This window comes from Mus caroli, chromosome 4 (assembly GCF_900094665.2).
Source record: "Mus caroli chromosome 4, CAROLI_EIJ_v1.1, whole genome shotgun sequence".
Taxonomy (NCBI): Eukaryota; Metazoa; Chordata; class Mammalia; order Rodentia; family Muridae; genus Mus; species Mus caroli.
In genome coordinates, this window is record NC_034573.1 from 128937247 (window position 1) to 128944140 (window position 6894).

Below are 6894 nucleotides of genomic sequence, written 5' to 3' on the forward strand. Positions count from 1 at the left end.
AAAAACAACATAAAAGTGAGTTAGAGAGATGGGGCCTCCTCCAAAGACCAGAGGCAGAAAGTCTTTCCTCTCCAGGCTGGCAGACTCCGTCCTGGGCAAGGAGTGCCTAGATTGATTCATAAACAGGCTTGGTTTGGGAAACAGTTAAAAATACTTGGTAAGAGTATAACATGCTCGGTCTCCTTCCCCTGAATGTTTGAACTGCATGCTGCAAGGAATGTGGGCTGGGCAGCTGGGGGAGTCGGTTGTTAGAGGAATGTGGAGCTGGGATGCTTGAAGGAGCCAGGGCTTTCCCATCTCCCACTTCCCTTTAAAGTCCATGTGGGGCTGAAGAGGCAGACAGCTCAGTTGTTAGGAGTCCATGTGGGGCTGAAGAGACAGACAGACAGCTCAGTTGTTAGGAGTCCATGTGGGGCTGAAGAGACAGACAGACAGACAGCTCAGTTGTTAGGAGTCCATGTGGGGCTGAAGAGACAGACAGACAGACAGCTCAGTTGTTAGGAGTCCATGTGGGGCTGAAGAGACAGACAGACAGACAGCTCAGTTGTTAGGAGTCCATGTGGGGCTGAAGAGACAGACAGACAGCTCAGTTGTTAGGAGTCCATGTGGGGCTGAAGAGACAGACAGACAGACAGCTCAGTTGTTAGGAGTCCTAGTTGCTCTTTCAGAGGACCTGGGTTCGTCTCAGGACTCACATGGTAGTTCACACCTGCCTATTACTCCCGTTCCAGGGAATCTGACGCCTTCTTCTGGCCTCTGCGGGCACTGTACATACATGGCACACAGACACTTAGGAAGACAAACATCCATACGTATTAAGAAGTGTTTGCCAAGAGAGGTGCCACATGTTTTTAACAGCACCTGGGAGGCAGCCTAGTCACAGAGCGAGTTCCAAGACAGCCAAGGCTATATAGTGAGCGTGTGTCAAAGGAAGGTCAGTGCGCTGGGGTAGGGGCTCCGTGGAGTACTAACCTGGTTAGTTGGTTAGTATGCATAAAGTCTTGGGTTGGGTGTTATGGTGCATGCCCATAATCAGAATTCAGGACAAAGAAACACGAGGTGCACATGTTCAGCGTCCTCCTTGGCTACACAGGAAATTTGAGGCTGACCTGGGCTGCATGAGACCCTGTTTGCTTTGTAGTGATTAGGTGCTAGCTGCTTAGCACTGGCATTGATGAACGGGTCTGATTTGAACATGGAGCTGCGAGAAGCTGGTGTGACTGTGACACTCCCTCCTGGTCCAGGGGGTGTGCAATTTGTACTTGATGAGGGGCAGGGCCTCCACAGTCTGTAACTCACAGACACTGCTTTATACAGAGTGCGGTGAGCTTTGGAGAACCCTGTCCTGGGTGACTGTAGAGATAAAGTTATCTAATCCTTGGCCAGGAAATGTTCAAGGTCTAAAACTGAGCCAGAGCTTCCCGATTGCCTATGCTGGTGGAGCCTGAAGACAGACAAAAGGGTGTGGGGCCACACCCCCTCTCCCCGAGCCAGAAACACTAAGGTGCACCATGAGTGTAACTTACCAGCCTTGGAGAATGTAAGCCCGTCCTGATCCATTCATTTCTGTTATAACAAGCTGGATCTCCATGGCTTGTCCAGAGCTCTGCATCAGTGCTAGGCATGTCGTCTCCATTTGCTTTGGGCCCTCAGTCACCAGAGTACTAGCCCACTATGGCAGCCATCTAGGAGCAAGACTATCTTGCCAGCTGTCTCAAAGCCAGGGTCATGGCTCACTTAGCATTTTGAAGTTGGGAAGGGACTTGTACGCTTGACACGTCCATATAGTGGTGTTAGTAATGACCCTACAGGGCAGGCTATTCAAATGAGGTTTATAGTGTGCCTTTCTGCTTAAGAATCTGATGGTCTGTGAAGAACTGAGGTGGGACCTAGAGGAGCTGGGACCACACCCTGCTATATGTGCTGGGGTCGGGCACAGAGAGCAGGCCCTGCTCGGTGGGTAGAGGGTAGCTCAGCTGGGTCGAACAGCTTGCTTTCTTGGCCTTCTGGGTCTTGCTGTGTGCCTTGCAGGGACCATTCTCATACTTGCCCTGGTGTCTCTTGCTGCTAGCTGCAGAACTGTGTGGTGCACCCTCCTGTTTTCCTTACCATTCCTGGCATTCTTGTGCTGTCCCCTGTGCCCCAGCCTCACCTAGTGTCTTCAGGTTTCTTTCCTGCTCTGGCAGTCTGGAGATGACCTGCTGGTGTGCGTCTTCCTGTCTCTAGTCTCTTCCATGGTTCCAAACCAGTTCCTAGGTTAGGAGCCTGGCAGAGGCAGAGCAGAGTTTGGACCTGTGTCTGGTTTCTCGTTGTGTGCTATGTTCCAGTGCTGGCATGTGTACCTCTAGGACACTCTTGCTGCTTTCATTGTTTCAGTTTTTAAAAGCGTAACTTCAGGGCCTTGGGGAAAACAGAAGAATCAGGTTGTAAGCAGAGCCCCCTGCTGGCCTTCGAGGTCTCTGGCACCCAACCCTGGAGTGGGGCAAGCCAGGACTCTCCCCAGCCCCGGGCTCACCATCACTCATGTGCATGTGCACCCGAATGGACAGGGTCTGCTTTCGATCCTTATCTCTCCGGTGGCGGGCTCTCAGCCAGCAGGCAGATCAAAAGATGGAATGTGTTCATTTGGCCATTTTTTTTTTTTTAAAATCAAGGTCCAAAGGTTCACTTCTGAAAGGCGAGGGCGCCGGGGATTAGATTATCCGGGGAGCTGAACCACTCCAGCTTTTGTGCCTTTTTTTTTTTTAAGGGTTCATCTCAAGTTTCTTTTTCTGGTTGAACAATTTTTTTCAACATTAATAACTAATGGAGAAGAGGAAGAGGCAAAGTGGAACCATATGACAGCGCACACGGCCTTGCCTGTGGCCGGAAGCTTCTGATTTGTGTCGCCTTTCATGCGATCAGCTGTTGGGTTAGATAGTAGGAAAATACGCCATTTGGGCAAGAGCAGCGCTGCAATTTACCTCTCAACCGAGCTGAACTGTGTCCCTGTGCCTTCCTTAGATGCTGGCTACTGGCTTGTGTGACTTGGGTCAGCTTGTTTCTCAGGCCTCATGTGCCTCTTCTTTAAAGTAGAGGTCTCTGGGCCACCAGGATGGCTCAGTGCATAAAAGCGTTGCCACCGAGACTGAAGACCTGAGTTTGATTCCCGGGTTCCACATAGTGGAAGGAGAGAACCAACTCCCACAAGTGGTGTCTGACCTCAATGTCTGCACGATGGCACGGGCACTTTCTTAAAAAATGAATGAGTGAGTGAGTGGGTGGGTGGGTGGGTAGGTGAGTGAGTGCATGAGTGGATGAATATAGTCTTAAAAAAAAATAGTCTCTGTGAAAACCTGTCCTGGGGATAAAGGAGTGATGGCAATAGACTGGATCCCATGGTGACAGAGACTCGTCTGTTTTATGGTTTATCATCACTGTTGTCTGGTTTTTCCATGTTGTCTCCATGGGTCTTGAACTCAGTGGAGTCAAATGATCCTTCTGTGTCAGCCTCCTGGGTAGTTTGGACTACAGACATGTGCCATGTCCTATCCCCCATTAAAGCTTGCTTTGCTGTGCTTGGACTGAACCCAAACCCAGGTGAGAATACCCAGGGCGAAGGCAGGGCCTGTCCCAATAGTGGTATAGCGTTACTATTCCAAGTCACTGGAAATTAAGTTGAACCCTCAGCGGCCCGGTTTGGCCAACACCATTGCTGTTAGATGGACGTTCCACACAAAAGCTGATGGGGGTAGGTCACGTGGGCAGTGTGGAGTGCAGCCAAACACAGTCTATGCTGGCTCTGCTCCTCACAGCGCTGGAGCACAGAGTAGACTCAGGTGTTTGGACCTGGTCATTCAGCTCATCGATCACTGCGGATTCTGACACCCTGAGAGTGGCACAGCCAGGGGCAGGAAGAGCTGAGGCACAGATTTAGATAACTGACTGGCTCACAGAGCCATTGTTTTCCAGCATGCTCTCAGGCAAAAGACCCCATGCCTGCTCCCATGGGACCCAAGCGTAGATTGAGACCCTCTGCAGCTGATGGGACATGGTGCTTGACTGGGGTCCCCTCGTGGCTCCCTGGGTATAGTCTCCCGAGTCTCTGCTGGTAGTATTAGGATAGCCAGTTTCAGGAGCAGTCAAGGGTCCGGTGCCGTCCATTGGTGGAATTCCACAATGCCTAGAGAGAAGTGGGAATCAGGGACAGGTCTGAAGGAGACTCGGGGAATACAGCGGAGTGTTAGATTGAACAAATAAAAACAGCTATCCTGTGTAACATTAGAGGGGTGGTCAAACTGAAACGGTCTTCCTTGTGACCCAAAAGTCAATTTAACTCAGCAGCCTATAGTTTCTGCACCAACTCTCAATGGGGAGTGTTTTTATACAAACTAGCATGTAGAGGAAATGGCTAGTAGGCCAGTGCTGAGAAGGTGAAGAGAGGACAGGATGAGGGGCAGGACTGACACATGGTACACACATGTACATGCATGTGCACGCGCACACCCCATGTCCCTAGGGCAGCTGCTCCCACACTGTATAGTCACATTGTATAGTTTGTACTTGTTTCCAGTGACAGCATAGTGTCATTCTAGACTAGGTTGTCTTTGATCAGAAGAGGGATTGATGTAAACAGAACTTGAAAATATGGCCCAACTTAAGAACTTGTCTTTTAGGGACCTGAGCAGGCAGAGCCAGCTAGCTGTGACCCATCCTAGGTACTTGTGTGCTTGGGCACATCCTGTGTCCTGCACGATCTCCATAGCTTTCCACTGTCTGCTGCCATGGTAAGGGCTCAGTTGAGTGTATGTTCTTCTATGGTTGGTTGGACGCGTGGGCTTGCAGAAGTCTGGGATTAGCTCTTTAGGGGTGGCTCGTCTCTGGCATAGTTTGCCTGGTTCTGTCCTTCTGTCATTACTGTGACTCTTCAGGCTGGGCTTGGGGCTTTGGTTTGGTAGTGATGTTATTTGTTCGTTTTGCTGGTAACTTGAGACACTGAGAATTGAACCGAGGACCTCATGTGCAGTAGGCAAGCACTCTACCACTGAACTATCTTACCGGATGTCTGTTTTCTCATAACACAAGGTCTTAAGTTATTCAAGTAGGCTTGAAACTCACTGTACAACCCAGCCAGTCTTTGAACTTAGGATCCTCCTGCTTCAGCCTCCCAAATATTTAGGACTGTGCCACCAGGCCTGGTCATACTGATGTGTGGAATTCATGGTCTTAAATCCTTCTTCTCTCTCAGCCTCCTAAGCAGCCAGGATTACAAACGTACATAACTGTGCCAGCTAGGAATGGAGCCTCTTTCCTTGCACCTCGCATCGTCTTGACAGCCTGGCTGCTAAAGGAAATCTGTCTTCCCAAGCATACTTCAGCATCTGCTTTCTGAAGCAGCAAGGTGTATTGAGATACAAAGAAGGGCAGCGGGGCTAGAGAAATGGCTCAGGGTTAAGAGCACTGACTGCTCTTCTGAAAGTCCTGAGTTCAAATCCCAGCAACCACATGGTGGCTCACAACCATCTGTAATGAGATCTGATGCCCTCTTCTGGTGTGTCTGAAGACAGCTGCAGTGTACTTACATATAACAAATAAATAAATCTTTTAAGAAAAAAAAAAAGAAGAGGAAGAAGGGCAGCATTGCTACCCAGACAGTGAGGACAGACAAAGAGGACTAGGAGGCTCAAGACAGAACTTGACAATTTGTAAGGAGACCCCAGCAGCAGCCCAGTAGCACAAGTGGGTTCTTAGTGGCAGGCCACAGCACGAAGGGCAGCATGAAGGTGCCAGGGTCATTTCACTGCACCCATAAAATTCAGCCAGTGCCTCATGCCTGGCTGCCTCATGGAAGCCGTGGAACTCTGCTTCTACAACTAGGGTGTCCCAGGTGGAGGGCTCTGGGGGCTGGGAGGAGCTTTGTACCGTTACTGTTAGCTGTCCTTAGGGACCAGAGTGACAGGGTGAAGGAGTTTGGGAGTCACCTAGCCTAGGATTGGATTTCTATATTCACTGCTGGCTGTTGGTGTGAACCTTGGACAGCTTAATGATTCTGGGTCTTAACTCTGTAATCTGTAAATTAAGGTAACAGCTTCCCACTTTATGTCCTGGTATGAGCACTTAGGTAAAGAGCATGCTTTGTGATACCTGGTTCAACATCCAAACAGGCACTTAGAGGTGATAGAGAGAGATGTCACCAAAGCTAACTTTGAAAATGACCTTGCCTATTGGTTGGGTGAGTGCACAGGTGCGCATGGACCAGGTTCTGAAAACAAGCATGTCGTGCTTTGGCTGGAGGTATATGCTTCTCCTTGGGGAGTGGTGTATGTATAAGAGTTGGACCATCCCATGGAGCAAGAGGCACTTTGTATGGTAGGCTGTGATGTGCCCTAAGACAGTAGCATGCAGCATCAGAACCTGGTTGTCCTAGTAGTTCTGGCTTTTGGGAGGGACACAGGACCTGCGCTTCATGGCCCCCTCTGTTAGCAGCCCCTTGTCTTGTAAAAGATGAAGCAGGGGACCCTGTAAACCCAGGCCCTGAGATGAGAAAGTCAGGATGTGGAAACTGTGTAGAAGTGACTCGAACAGAAAGGCATCCACTTATGCAAGGGCTGCCATCCCTTCCTGGAATGTTTTCATGGAGACTGATGTTTGTGTTGGGAGGAGGCAGCCCTGGCCTGCTTCCTCAAAGCCACACCCGGGTTTGGGAATTGTGACTTGTTCTAGCCCACCTAGGCCACAAAGCTGTTTTCCCGGCACCTTCTGCTATGCAGACCAGGTAAAGCTGCAGGTGAGCTGATTGCTCTGCTGTAGAAAGCATATGGACATCTACCTTTGTAGTATATACAGCCGGCTATGGACAGCCTGGATCCACCTCTGTAGTATATACAGCCAGCTATGGACAGCCTGGATCCACCT

General features: G+C 50.0%; 1 protein-coding gene across 4 annotated transcripts in view; it reads left to right on the forward strand.

Annotated features, from left to right (window-relative positions):
* The window catches only part of Capzb (capping actin protein of muscle Z-line subunit beta), a 101097-nt gene that overhangs the window by 58297 nt on the left and 35906 nt on the right, over positions 1-6894 (forward strand). The window lies entirely within an intron of this gene.